Source organism: Callospermophilus lateralis, chromosome 3, assembly GCF_048772815.1.
Source record: "Callospermophilus lateralis isolate mCalLat2 chromosome 3, mCalLat2.hap1, whole genome shotgun sequence".
In the NCBI taxonomy this organism is placed as follows: Eukaryota; Metazoa; Chordata; class Mammalia; order Rodentia; family Sciuridae; genus Callospermophilus; species Callospermophilus lateralis.
In genome coordinates, this window is record NC_135307.1 from 152399364 (window position 1) to 152415158 (window position 15795).

Here is a 15795-nt window from a genome sequence, read left to right on the forward strand (position 1 = left end):
GCACCCGACGGCTACTTAAACGCAATTAGTGCAGCCGCCACTCTTCAAGACTCGGGTGAGAGGTTTCTTGACCTACGCAGCTCTCAATCACCTGTTCAATACAGAGCAGGCATGTTGGGTTCTGCCAAAGCCACTTCCAACTTTTCTGTCTGGGCCCGGAGAGCAATTGGCGTGAGTACACAGTGTCCCAAATCCTGATCTGCCTCGGATGCGTGGAGGTGGAGGAAGGAGTTTGGAACAACTGCGGAATTCCGGTCTGGGCTACTCTCAGACGATTCTTAATGTTCCTTTCTCTTGAGCCTCCTCCCAACAGCCCTCAGGGGTATCTAGGGTGATCCGTAGATGAATGGCACTGAGGGAAAGCCCCAATCACATTTGCCTCCGTATGGGCTATCAAACACTCCAAACACTCCAAACCCCGCATCCCCCGCTCCTGGATGCTCCCCTTCCTTCGCAGGTCAGAAATATTAGCAATTCGGGTTGTAGGACTGAGAAAGGCATGAGATAATTAGTAAAATCTGCCCAGGTTCCCTAAGGTGCATAGGTAACTTTCAATAGTCTGTTTTACCGCCCAATGTTTAAAATGAGCTGTGTTCTCTTTAAGCTGCTAGAGAGGCATTTTTAGAATCAACTCCTCAGGTAATCTGCTAGTCTACAGAGCAAAGGCAACAAAAGAGAGCATGTTTCTCTTTTACAATGGGTTTTTAGTGGCTAGGAGGATGCAGTAATGCCCTTAAGTCTGAATCCTCCCAGGGTCTCTGGCACAGGGCAAACTGAGACCCTAGCACTTTGCTAAAGGGGACCAGAAACCCCTTGGCAAAGCAAGGTGAGAGACGGGTTTTCTGGACCGACCGTTTAGGAAGCTCAAACTTAGGGAGAAGTCCCTAATGAGAACAGTTTTCTCCGGCGCAGCGTGGGCGCCTGAATCCTGTTTTCTTCTCACTCAGACGGGAGCTTCTCTCTCTCCAATACGCCAGGTGCACCACTAGCCTGAGTATTGAAAAATTGGGATAGATTTGAACCTCAGACGCTCAAGACAAAGCGCCTCATTTTCTTGGCCTGGCCTCAATACAAACTCTCTGATGGAGAAACCTGGCCACCAGAGGAAAATATCAATTTTTTTTTATAATTTTTTTTTTTTTTTTTAAGGAGAGAGTGAGAGAGAGAGCGAAAGAGAGAATTTTTTAATATTTTATTTTTTAGTATTTGGCGGACACAACATCTTTGTTTGTATGTGGTTCTGAGGATCGAACCCGGGCCGCACACATGCCAGGCGAGCGTGCTACCGCTTGAGCCACATCCCCAGCCCGGAAAATATCAATTTTAATACAATTTTACAGTTTGATAAAATTTACAAAAAGGAAATGGTGTGAGGTGCTGTATGTTCAAATTTTCGTTGCTGTAAGGGAAAATCCTAAATTATGCCAACAGTGTAAAGTAGACTTAGCTATGATATCTGCCATGAAGAGAAAAAAAATCTTGGACTCACTGAGAAAAAAAAATCAAGAGAAAAATTTGAGCCGATCAAAGTACATACCCTCTTCCCCCTTCAAGACCTAAGGCAGAAAAGACCTCTTACTGATGGACATTGAGACTCACTGTCATCACAAAGAACGTATGATGAATTGTTTTGTATGAAAATTGTAGTGTGTGCATATAGTCAGCATCCATAACTAAACTTACAGTTTTCTCTCTGAATCAGTGTGAGATTGGTTCTAGGAACCTATTGTATAGCAAAAACCATAGATGCTGAAGTCCTTTGTTACCACTGTTTACTGGTGACAAGCCCTTGCTTCCCCGAATGCTGAAGTATAACATCAGAGAAGCACTCTGAAGCAAGAGTGGAAAGTGGAAGTCTTTATTAAAGGATAGCAGAAAGGACTTCCTCCGGGAGGAAGAAGGGGTCCCGAAAGGCAGAATCCATGGAAAGGGGAGATCTTCCCTTTTTCATATCTAAGGTCTTCTTTTAGTCCTCCCACATTTCTGTCCTTTGTTCCCCTCTATCTTGCAGTGATAGAATGCAGGTGGGAAGGCCAAAAGGTGTGGACTGGTGTGGCAGGGAAGAGTAATCTGGGCAGGAAGGGCCTGGGGTGGATTGTTTAGCACCTCCCTGTTTGCTGGGAGCTACTTCATTAACAGTTCTTTAGGATGGGTTCCAGGTTTTGTTCTGGTTTCCTGAACTCCATTCTCCATATGGTCTCCATTTTCTTTATGGTACTTGATATTAGACCCGATTTACCTAACTACACTAACTACTTTATCTTTAAATCTGGCTTCACCTTTATGTGAAATGCTATAAATATTTGCATATAAACTACCCACATCCTCCAATACACTTTAAATCATTTCTTGATTACTTATAATGCCCAATAACTATAAATGAATTCTATGTAAATAGTTGTTATACTATATTTAGGATTAGGGAATAAGGACAAGAAAAGCACACGTTCAGTACTGATGCAATTTTTAAAAATATTTTCAGTTGGCAGTTGGTTGAATATGCATATGTGGAATCTATGAATTTATGGAGGGCTGACTGTACATAGAAATCGAACCACAGACTAGGCATAATGATGTAGGCCTGTGATTCCAGTAGCTCCAGAGGCTAAGGCAGGAGAATTCCAATTTCAAGTCCAAATTCCTCAATGTAGCAAGACCTTGTCTTAAAATTAAGAAATAAAAGGAGCTGATGGTGTAGCTTAGTGATAGAGCACTTCTCAGTTCAATTCCCAGTACCCCAGTACCACAAAAACAAAGAAACAAACAAACAGAACTTCAGGGACCAAGATTGGTGGGCTTTAAATATTGTTACCGCTGTTGGCCGGTGACGAGTCCTTGCTTCCCCAATGTTGAAGAATAACACCAGAGAAGCACGCGGAGGCAAGGGCAGAGTGGAAATTAGAAGTTTATTAAAGGACAGCAGAAAAGACTTCTCCCAGAGGAAGAAGGGGACCCAAGAGGCGGAATCTTCCACGAAGTGCAGTTGTTTCCCCTTTTTATAGTTCTTTCAGTGATGGAATGTAGGTGGGAAGGCCCGAGGGCTGGGACACAGGTGGGCCAAAGAAGTAATCTGGGCAGGAAGGATTCATTAACACTTCTTTGGGATGGGCTATCTTCAAATCTGCTGGGGCTGTTCATTAACATTTCTTTGGGATGGACTTTGGGCCTAGGGGCTTTTCAGGGACTTCATTAACATTCCATGAGTTGTCCTGCGTTTCCGGGAATCATTTTCAGCATGGCCTCCATTTTAGATTTCACTTGATATTAGACCCGATTTACCTAACTACACTGACTACCTAACTTTAAATCTGGCTTCATTATGTGCCCTAGGAAGAACCCGCACCAATCAAAATTCCCAAATTGAACAGGAATGATCATTTTCTGGCAGCTGGCAACATGCTGTACAGCAAAATATTTTGGTCCATTATCAGTAGGGTAAGTGAAAGTGGTGATTCATTCCACTTAGATGACTTTGATTGCAATATACAGAAGGGACAATCAAACTGACTTACACATTAAACAGGATTTAACATTGGCTTCCTTAACCCCACGATCTGGAGTTCTGCCCATGGATTGGTCCCACATATCAAAACCACTAAGAATCTCATTTCTGGGGCTGGGGATGTGGCTCAAGGGGTAGCGCGCTCGCCTGGCATGCGTGCGGCCCTGGTTCAATCCTCAGACCACATACAAAGATGTTGTGTCTGCCGAAAACTAAAAAATAAATATTAAAAAATTCTCTCTCAGAAATGAGGTTCTTTTTTTTTTTCTTTTTTTTTTTTTCTGCTCTGCTCTTCAATTGTTTGCTGTGCCCAGGTTCCTGAATTGGACAATATTGAAGGGGCAATGGGATTGATTATTCTAACTAACTGGGACCATTAGGAGGTGTTAGGTCAGTGGTGGCGACTTAGTGGCAACTTAGAACAAAGCAGCCCCGCACTGGAAAAGAACATCAATCAGATGCCAATGGAAATGCCTGTCAATCAGCCAGATCTCCTGACTAACACCTGTCAATCAGCAGGATCCCCCGGCCAATCCTGGAGTTCAGCCAACTCCCCTGACCAACTCCAAGGGGGCAAGGGACCCTAGAAACACCTTTTCCTGTCCCAAGCCCTTCCCTTCCTGCTGTAAGCCCCATAAAGTCCAGTCCGGTCGAGCTTCCACGCGGTTTCTCCTCAGACCCTTCCCCTGTCCCCTCTGTGGGTCTGATGAGTTCCGCCCGGGAGTGATATCTCAATAAAGCCTGTTCATCGGCCCTTTTTGGTCGCTGCCTACCCCGCCTGATCTGACAGGAGGTACACCTTGGAGATAAGTACCCTGAAAACCTGGTACAGAGTGGGAGTTGAGCAAAATTGCCCCAACATCCACTACAGTCTGTATCTTTGTTTTATTTTTCTTTTTTTTTTAAAGAGAGGGAGAATTTTTAATATTTATTTTTTTTAGTTATCAACGGACACAACATCTTTGTTTGTATGTGGTGCTGAGGATCGAACCCGGGCCGCATGCTTGCCAGGCGAGCGCGCCACCGCTTGAGCCACATCCCCAGCCCCAGTCTGTATCTTTGTGATATGTATTTTAAAAATGAGGTTGGGAGGCACACCTTGTCTAATAATTGATAGTATTATCAATTATTAGACATCTGTACTTCAGTATATACAAAAGTTTTCCATTTTGCTAGTGAAGCTAGAATTAGACAGGCAGTCAGTAAAAATAAGTAAATGGAGTTAAGTTGAATCAAGGAGGCCAATTTTGTGTGAGTCCAGCAAGTTGGAGACTGTCCCCTTGATATCACCAGTTATCAGTGACAAGTTCTGCTTCCTCACGTGTTGAAGTTTGAACATTAGAGAATCATGCCGAGGCAAGCATTGAAAAACTAGCCTCTACCTCAGAGCAAAGCCTATCCAAGGAAGAGACATGACCTTTGTCCTTGGAAAGACCCACAGAGCACTTCTAGGCACATTCCCACCCTGCTAAGTTGTTTATCTACAAATAACAAAGAGAGATCTGCTGCCCCAGGTGTCCCTGACTCAGTCAGGCTAGGTGGAGACCCATAGTAACCCCCTAGCAGCCACCAATCAGCATGAGACAGGGAAATACCTGGGATGCCAGATAACCCTCCCAGCAGTTTATGGTGTTGGGAAACCATGTAGTTCAGCACGAACACCCCTCTTGGCTTAAACCAATCAGTTCAAATGAAACGCCCTCTTGTAGTAACCAATCACCTTTACCCAACTTGTTCCCACCAGTGAAAGTGCTAATCATGTTTTAGAGTTGCTATTTGATTTTCCTGTGGTGTGTGATGATTTGCTAAGAGATGCTATGGTGAATGTGGGGGTCCCTGCTTTCTCCAAAGAGTGTATAAAACTCCTGCAAACCCTGGGCACAGGGCCTCTCAGCGTCACCAGTTGCTGTGCGCGCCGAGGACAGAGGTAGCTCGCAATAAACACCTCTTTGCTGTTTACATCGATCTTGGTCTCTGGTGGTCTTTTGGGGGTCCCGAATTCGAGCATAACAGCATATGAAGCACAGTTTATTCAAAAAGGGGTAACATAGGGGCTGGGGATGTGGCTCAGTGGTAGAGCACTTGCCTAGGATGTGTGAGGCACTGGGTTTGACTCTTAGCACCATATAAAATAAGTAAATAAAATTAAAGGTATTGTGTCCATCTATAACTAAAAATAAAATTTTAAAAGCGGGGGGGGGGGCGGGTAACATAGACTTCCCCGGAGAAGGAGAAAGGGGCCATAGCTGGTACCTGGTATCTCAAGAAATACCAGGATACCAGCTGTTCCTGGTATCCAGAGTACCAGGCATTCTGCCCTTTTTATGTGTCCTAGGCTTCCTTTGTTCTCCTGACCTCTTCTCCTTATCTTTCTCCTTCCTGCATGCAAGACTAGGCCCAGGGGCTGGGGATGTGGCTCAAGCAGTAGCGTGCTCCCCTGACATGCATGCGTGGGGCACTGGGTTCGATCCTCAGAACCACATAAAATAAAATAAAGATGTGTCCGCTGAGAACTAAAAAATAAATACTGAAAAATTCCTTCTCTCTCTTCTCTCTCTCAAAAAAAAAAAAAAAAGACTAGGCCCAGGAATACTCAATGGGATATGGGATGGCCGAAAGGTGGGAAACAGGTGGACTGAAGGGGGAAGGGCAGGATGAAACAGCCAATGCCACATTAATTAACAACCATTAGTGAGAAACTAATGTGACTCCATTTTTAAAAATAAATAACAGCAGCTTCTATCTCAAGGCCTGTCCTAAGGAAGGGGGTGTGACCCTTGTCCTTGGAAAAACCCATAGAGCACTCCTAAGCACATACCCACCCTGCTGAGTTGTTTGTAAATAACAGGAGAGGTCTGAGGCGTCAGGTGTCCCTGACCCATAACAACCCCCCTAGCAACCTCCAATCAGCATGAGGCAGGGAGAATACCTGGAATGCCAGATGACCCCCAAGTAGTTTATGGTGGTTGACAACATGTTGGGAAACCATGTAGTTTAGCATGTATACCCCTTGTGGTCTAAAACAATCAGTTCAAAGGAATCCCTCTCTTGTATTAACCAATCACCCCTACCCAAATTGTTCCTGCCATTGGATGTGCTAATCAATGTTAAGAGTTGTTGTTTGATTTTCCCAGGGTATGGAATGATTTGCTGTGTGATGCTGTGATGCATAGAGTATCCCCTCAAAACCTATAAAATCCCACTAAACAAAGGACCAGGACTCACTCCCTGGGACCGCTGAGTCGGGAACAGTTGTGAGTCCAGGCTCCAGCTTGCAATAAAGACTCTTGTGTGATTTGCATCGGATTTGGCTCCTGGAGGTCTATTGGGGTCCCACGAATCTGGCATAACAATAGCTTGATGTAGGGAGGGGCAATTCCTAGGACTGGTTATTTTGGCAACAGGTTGGAGCAGAGACTGGTTCTTGATAAGGGCTCTGAAAGAATTAACATTTCAGTCCCTCAGGGGACAGTCTCCAACTTCCCAGACTCACTCAAAATTGGCCTGTTAATCAGACCTGACTGGATTTGCCTATCTATACTGACTTCCTGTCTAATTCTGGCTTAGTAGTGGCGGTGATGGTATTCAGGATGAGACTGTAGATGTGGGTCTTATTTATTTGCTGCTGATCTCCTTTACTTGACTTACACCAGAGACCCTTCCCTAATACCAACCCCATGGCATATACCTGTAGTCCTAGCTATTTGGGAGGCTGAAGCAGAAGGATCACTTGAGCCCACAGTTTAAGAACAGCCTGGGCAACATAGCAAAACTTCATCTAAAAAACAAACAAAAATCTAATAACAACATCAGCCTTAATGTTTAGAAGGGCAGCAAGGGGTGGGAAGGGACCAAAATCTTTCTTCAGGGATACATTTGTTAGCTTACTCCATTTTGCCCCTGGACACTGCAGAGAAAGCATCCTTAAAGTCTCCCTACTGCCATCATGTCCAAATCAGAGTCCTCCAAAGAGCCCAGACAGCTACAGAAGCTATTCATTGGAGGGCTGAACTTTGAAACAACTGAGTCTGAGAAGCCATTTTAAGCAATGAGGGACACTCATGAACTATGTGATAATGAGAGACCAAAACACCAAGCGCTCCAGGGGCTTTGGGTTTGTCACTTATTCAGGAAGTGGATTCAGCCATGCAAGCCCCTACAAGGTGGATGGAAGAGTTAGGGAGCCAAAAAGAGCTGTCTCAACACAAGATTCTCATAGACCAGGGGCCTTCTTTACTGTAAAAAAGATCTTTGTTGATGGCATTAAAGAGGACACTGAAGAACATCGCTTAAAATATTATTTTGAACAGTAAGGGAAAATTGTAGTTATTAAAATTGTGACTGAGGCATTTGAAAGAAGCAGGGCTTTGCTTTTGTCACTTTTTAAAATTTGTTCCAATTATTTATACATAACAGTAGAATGCATTTTGACTTACATAAATGGAGGTAACTTCTCATTCTTCTGGTTGTACATGATATAAAATTACAACAAATGTACAACAGTTGTGTAATCATAGCATATAAGGTAATAATGTCTGATTCATTCTATGATCTTGATCCTTTCTACCCCCATAACCCCTCCCCTCTTTTCACTCCTCTCTATCTAATCCAAAGTATCTCTATGCTTCCCTAGCCTCTTCCCCTTATTGAGAATTAGCTTCCGAATATCAGAGAAAATATTCAGCCTTTGTTTTTTTGGAATTGGCTTATTTTGCTCAGCATAATATTCTCCAGTTCCATCCATTTACCTGAAAATGACATAATTCATTCCTCTTAAGGTTGAATAATATTCTATTGTGATTTTCTTTATCCATTCATCTGTTGAAGGGCATCTAGTTTGGTTCCATAGTTTGACTATTGTGAATTGAGCTGCTATAAACACTGATGTGGCTGTGTCCCTGTAGTATGCTAACCTTAAGTCCTTTTTTTTTTAAATTTTAATATTTATTTTTTAGTTATCGGCGGGCACAACATCTTTGTATGCGGTGCTGAGGATCGAACCCAGGCCGCACGCATGCCAGGCGAGCACGCTACCGCTTGAGCCACATCCCCAGCCCCAACCTTAAGTCCTTTGTGTATAAAAAATAAAGAGTGGAGTAGCTGGGTCAAATGGTGGTTCTATTCCAAGTTTTCTGAGGAATTTCTGTAATACTTTCCAGAGTGGTTGCATCAATTTGCAGTCCCACCAGCAATGTATGAGTGTACCTTTTCCCCCACATCCTCACCAACATTTATTGTTTCTTGTATTCCTGATAATTGCCACTCTGACTGGAGTGAGATGTAATCTTAGTGTAGTTTTAATTTGTATTTCTCTAATTCTAGAGATATTGAACTTTTTTCATTTTTTGTCGATCAATTGTATTTCTTCTTCTGTGAAGTGTCTGTTCAGTTCCTTAGCCCTTTTGATGACCATGACTCCATGATAAGATTGTCATTCAAAATACCATACTGTGAAAGGCCACAAAACAAGAGATGGCTTTGTGGAAAGCCCTATCAAAGCAAGAGATGGCTAGTGCTTCATTTAGCCAAAGAAGTCATAGTGGTTCTGGAAATTTTGGTGGTGGTTGTGGAGGTGCTTTTAGTCAAAATGTCAATTTTGGTCATGAAGGAAACATCAATGGTTATGGTGGCTTTGGTGACAGCCATGGTGGTGGTGGATATGGTGGCAGGGGGATGGCTACAATGGATTTGGTAATGACAGAAGGAATTTTGGAGGCAGTGGAAGCTAGAATGATTATGGCAACTACAATAATCAGGCATTAAATTTTGGACCCATGAAGGGTGGAAACTTTGGAGGCAGAAGCTCTGGACCTTACAGTGATAGAGGCCAGTACTTTACCAAACCACAAAACCAAGGTGGCTGTGGTGGTTCCAGCAGCAGCAGCAGTTGTAGTTATGGAAGTGGGAGAAAGTTTTAGTATTGCTAGGAAACAAAGCTTAGCAGGAGAGGAGAGCCAGAGAAGTGACAGGAAAGCTCCAGGTTACAACATCTTCATGCACTCAGCCAAGCACAGTGGTGGCAGCGCCTAGCCACTACAAAGAAGACAAAGTTTAGACAATATTCATGTTTACAGGAAAAAAAAAACCCTTGAGTACTGTATTTGTGACTAATTGTTGCTAAGAGCCACAGCCAAGTAATAAGATGCATGGCATTTTTGGTTGAAAGGTGAGGCCAGCAAGCCATTGAGATGATATGATTATGTTAAGATTTGCATTCATATGGATATTGGACTCCTGCTGTCCACCTCGGGCCTGCTACAGGACTCCTGGAGAGTTCCCATTGGTTGGGGAAGTGCGGTAGGAGGGAATTCCGGAGGAGGACCTTCCTCTTGGGATGGGGAGAACGCGGCGTGGGTTGATCTTCCCTGATGCGTAGGGAGCATTGGCGGCAGTTTCAAAAAATAAAGTTTGTTTCTGCTTGAGTGGCTCGTGATTTTGTGCCCAGCCAGACTGCGGCAAATTGTGTAACAGGTTATTTTGGTTTCTGTTCTGTGGAAACTAAAGTTTTCCAAAGATTTTAACATAGACTTTTTTTTTTTTTTTTTTTTTTTGCACCCATGCTATTAATAGAAAAAACGTAATAGTCTGATCATGATGCTGAACAAATGTGTCTTAAGGGCTGGGGTTGTAGCTCAGTGGTAGAGTGTTTGCCTGGCACGTGTGAGGCACTAGGTTCAATTCTCAGCACCACATTAAAAAAATAAAATAAAAAAGCAAAGGTACTGTGTCCATCTACAATTAAAAGATATTTTTAAAAATGTGTCTTAAAAAAAACAGAACAAAAAAGAAACAACCTTTCTGCAACTGATCTCCACTAACCCTTAAAATTACCCTGGGCGGGGGTGCTCTTAGTCCTGCTTTATAAATCAGAAAGCTGAGACCCAGAGGTGGTCAGAAACAGGACCAATGTTACATGATTTGTCTGTTGGTTTATTTTTTGGTACTAAGAATTGAACCCAGGGGTGCTTTACAATTGAGAAACATCCCAAGCCCTTTTTATTTTTTATTTTGAAAGAGGTCCTCGCTAAGTTATTGAGGGCTTTGCTAAGTTGCCCAGGCTGGCCTTGAACTTGTGATCCTTCTGTTTCAGCCTCCTTAGTCACTAGGATTATAGGTATGTACCACTAGGCCCTGCTAAAGCTTAAACTCACTCCAGATTATATCCAAACTGGCAAAACTGGGTGTGTATCTACCAAGTTTAAAACAGACCATATTCTGAAACTTTCTGATTTCTTGGTGTTTCAGGAATATCTGTATCAGTGTTAACATGGTTCACAAGGACCCTCAGCTTTGCTAAATGTCCATTTCACACCCCCATCGAACCCCATTTCTCTTCTGCCAGAATCCTCCAAATCACTCCCCTTCACTTACTCTCTTTCTAACCCAGCTTTTTCTGGACCTCCTCCCCTACATCAACATACCCTTTTCAGGACCACTCCTGTTCCACCAGAGTGGACTTTTTCAAACAAACTGCAGAAACAAAGGACCTTGTTCTGTTACCACCTGACTGGCCTTTGCTGCCATACCCCTGAGCTGATCAGCAGGCTTGGGGACCTAAAGAATGAAACACAGAGAAACAAGGATGCCTTCTATTTATTTTTCTATGTGATAATCTTTGTTTGTTTTGGAGCAGGGCAAAAAATGCACTTGAGGTTAGTCCTCATTGACCTTTTTAACCAAAATCACAAATCTTCATTTGTGTAATCTGTACTTCATGTTCTGTATTGTAGTATGTTAGCCAAATTCAGGATTATTGATTCTGCTATAACGTGCATTGTTTTATCGAAGACATAAAATGTTTTAAACTGCTGCTATGCTACCTTGTTGGAAAAGTATTTTTTTAGTTGTAAACTGACACAAAATACCTTCATTTTATTTATTTATTTACCTACCTATCTATATATCTATCTGTCTATTTATTTATTTATATGTGGTGCTGAGGATGGAACACAGTGCCTCACATGTGCTAGGGAGACACTCTTAGAAAAGTTTTGAGAAACACTATTTACTTTTTATTTTAACTTGGGATAGAACCCTTGGCTTTGGGTATGCAAGGCAGGCACTTTGCCACTGAGTTAAATCCCAGTCACATTATTTACTTTTAACAGTGAGACTGAAAGTAATTCTTTGCCCAGTTGTCCTTAATCTCAGCAAAGAGGGGTACAAGATCAATAAACTAGACACATACAAACTTCTGGGACTCTCCAGAATCCTCAAGGACCCTGTTCTGTCTCTTCCTCCCGAAGACCCCATCCTCTGGTAAGGTATTAGCCTCTGTCATGTCTGGAATGCCTTGAAGGAAGCTCTAAGAGTCAGTCCTGCCGCCTGTGGGACAAAGCCATAGTAATCAGTGGGCTGGCTTGATCCTTCCTGGTTTTATGGGCATACCTGATGCTGGAATTTTCAGTCACCAAACTTTAGTTATGACCGTAGATGTCATCCCTCCAGTGGGAGGGTTTAGGGGAGGCGTGGTGACCCCAGCATTGCCTCTTGGCCATGGCCAGCAGGGTTGGGGGCGCCCACCAAGGAACTCTCCTAGCTGCTTGATGGCTGCAGCTAGCGCCTGGAAGAGCTGCCGGGGTCCGTGGCGTCTGTTAAGCGGGATTCCCCCACCCAACGCTCCCCATCTGGCGTCCCCTACGTGATCAAAACACAGAAGACCTTGCCCTGTTGGGTCATATTATGGCCAGGGTGACTGCAGCACCATGAACAGGGACAATAAGAATAGAAGGTGATGCCCGCAAAGGACGAAATGAAGAGCAGTCAGGTGCAAGGCAGCCAAGGCTGATCCTATTGAATAAAGCTCCCAGGAGGTAAGCGAAGCAAAAATTAGAAGGGGTGAAAGTGCAGCTTGGGGACATTTGGGAAAGTATCTCCGGCTAGAGGGAATGCCCTGTGCAGGGCCACATGCAAGAGGAGAAAGCCCCGCCCAGATGAAAGAGGAGGATGACCTAGCACAGATCCAGAGGACCCTTGACCCCTGGCCTCTGGCGCTCCTCAGGCAGTCCCCCACATGAGGAGGCCTGGTATATCCCCACTCCTCACTGAGCCAGGGGTGCAGGAGGGAACGGGAGCAGATTTACCTTAGACCAACAGGGAAGGTGGGAGAAGCACCCTCCCTACCTTGGTCAGGCCCCTGGCCCCTCCTCATCCCCAGACCCTGGGAAGATGAAGACTTGTGTGAAGGCTAGCTGCTTAGGCTCAGGAACTCATCCAGACAAGTGCGGGGTGGGGGGGTGGGGGGGTGGCTGAGGAGGAAGTTTCAGAACTTGGTGGAAGACCTCACCCCTCCCATTTGTCGGTTCAGTGCCTCCAGGCCAAACCCATCAGAGGCACTTGCCTCCCAGACTTCCTGGAGACAGAGACCAAGCTTGAACTGGGGAGAGCCAGGTGATGGGAGGAGAGCAGTTGGGAACTAGGAAGTGGTCCTGAGAGAAGCAGAGCTGGTGACTGGGAAGGAATCTTCATTGGGACCCCAGTATTCCTTCCTCCTTCACCATTCCTGACATTTCAGGACCATGAAGTGAAGTTTTTTACCAAGTTGGGTAATTTTGAAATTTGGAAATGTTTTCTTCCCTTTCTCCACTTATTGTTTTCATCCCTGCCATAAAAGCTTGACATTATTTCAGTGGACACTGTTTATATTTGAAGTCTATTAAGACAGATTAACAAGGAACAAGATTTAGTGTAGGAAATTAAATTTTACAAAAAGTTGCAAAAACAAAAAAATAGTAAAATCTTCACCTAGATTTGTCTTACAATTAAATTCTCCTAAAACAAAACTTTTAAAAACTAACTGGCTGAAGAATGATCACAAACACCTGGTGCATGTTCTTGTTTATTTTGGCTCAGAAACCCTGTGGTGGGTTGAGGAAAAAAGAAAAGGGAAGGCTTCTGGCTTTTTCTGTCTCACCCTCTCCCTTCACTTCTACTTCCTCTTATTTCTGTGGTGACAGAACAATGTCTGTTAGTTCTTCAGTTTGTTTAAGTCCACTCTGGTGGAACAGGGGTAGTCCTAGAAAGGGTGTGTTGAAGTGGCGGAGGAGGTCCAGACAGGGATGGGGTGGAGGGAGTAGGTGAAGAGGAGTGATCTTGAGGATTCTGGCAGAAGAGAAATGGGGTTGAGTGGGGATGTGAAATAGACATTTAGCAAAGCTGAGGGATCCTTGTGAACCATGTTAACACCGATACAAATGTTCCTGAAACACCAAGAAAACAGTTTCAGAATATGGTCTGTTTCAAACTTGGTAGATACACACCAAGTTTTGCCAATTTGGATATAATCTGGAGTGAGTTTAAACTTTAGCAGGGTATACTGGTACATATCTATAATCCCAGTGACTCAGGAGGATCACAAGTTTGAGGTCAGCCTGGACAACTCAGGGAGACCGTTTTTTTTAAAAAAAAAAAGCCTGTAATCTGGAAACTTCTCTGGCCTAAACAATGATACAACTCCAGGGAGTTCATGTCAAGCTCTCTGAGGGATTCCTTTGAAATTCAGGCCACTGACCAGGTCTGAGATGAGGGAGATAGCATTCCACTTGACCTCCTGGCGTGAGGGGCTTTGAGATCTGTAGTACAGCAGCATGCCCCTCCAAATAATTCTCCCCACAATTCCTTCCCCATTCTTCTTTGTTTTGTTTTCCTATTTCCTATTCAGTGTCCCAGGGCATCAGACAACTCTGCATGTTTGTTTGGAACTTCACTTTGGTTTCTCCATGTTTTACTAGCATCTCAGCTGAATTGCTTGCTCAGCTTGTCATGTGTGAGTCTGTAAGACCTGTTTGACCAAGCTAGATGTGGCTTTGAAGCTGTAATTATAGTCACATGTTGCTTGATGACAGGAACAGGTACTAAGAAATACTAAGAAATATATTGTTACTCAATTTCACTGTATGAGCACCAGAGTGTGACATATAAACTAAGACCAGTCAAGAAAAATATGGCATATAATCTTATGGGACCAGCCAATATACATGGTTATATGTGGACTGAAATACTATTACAGAGTACTTGACAGACTTAATTTGCTATTTTAATTCACTTGATTAGATTAGAAAACCCTTGAGTGCAAGGAACACAACCCAGCCTACTCTGATCCCATGGCAGAGCCACCTGTACAATAAACTAAAACTACGGTCTGCTGTTGCTGCAAATCTTTTTCTTTACCTGGGATTATTGCTACAATCCATGACTCACTCATATCTCATACTGGTAATGGCTAAGAGAACTGGAGCTATTTTGGTGGTTCCACAAAGTTACTAGGGAGCCAGCCTCCTTGTAGCTTTACATGATCCTACCTTTGGGGTGTAGCTGACCTATCCTTGTTGCCTGAAAGAGAACTGGGGCCAGTAGTCTGCCAATAATTACCTGTTCCTAGGCAGCAGGTTACAGAGGTAAGGAAGAAGGGTCTATTGAAGCAAAATTCCCAATAATCCAGTTCTTCAGCTTCTACATCATTGGCTAGAATTTAGTCACATCAAACCTAGCTATAAATTGAACTTTAACATTAAATCTCTAAGGTGGGTTCCTAGTCCCTCAAAACATTGAGCTTTAGTACTTAGTAGAGAATGGGGTACCAGGTAAACACTGCCATCTGTGTCACTCATGATTCTTTCCCTTTTCACATTTTCCAATTCTGAATTACTGTTACATAATTCTAATTTACAACCCTATCCAAGATCTAGCACACAGTTATCAAAAAAAAAAAAAAAAAAAACTTGACTGGGAAAGCTGCTTGAGATGTCTGTCATCTATTGATCAAGGAGTGATGGATCCTTTAGAGTTTTTTTTTTTTTTCTTCTTTCTTTATATTGGAAAATACAATTAGGGTTGGCCTAGAGTCAGTAAAAGTAGCTTCTAATTCTATTTTTTAAAAGAAGTAGTTATTTTCTCATTATGAGAGTTTAATGTATCCACTCACATATATAACAGTTATTAGCTAATTCTAGTATTTCATCTGTTCTCACCATTTAACTGTCAGCTCAGGTGCTAGGGTAGGGCCCAGTTATCTCTCCTGGGTAATTCTGATGTGCCCTCAAGTGAATCACACATTGAGAGAGTTTGAAAAATGCCAATCCCCATCACTAAGTCAGAGGTTTTGGTGTAGTTGTTCTGAGGTGTGTCCTGGGCATAGGTAATTTTCAGTGTCCCAAGGAATTCTAGTCTAACCTCAAGTTGGGACAGGGGGCATGAGTTTCAAATGAAACCCTCAGCTTGACATGAGGCTCCCTGGATACTGCATTACTGGCCACCTGTGTAACACAGTTGCCTCTGGTAAATGCTCAGCCCAG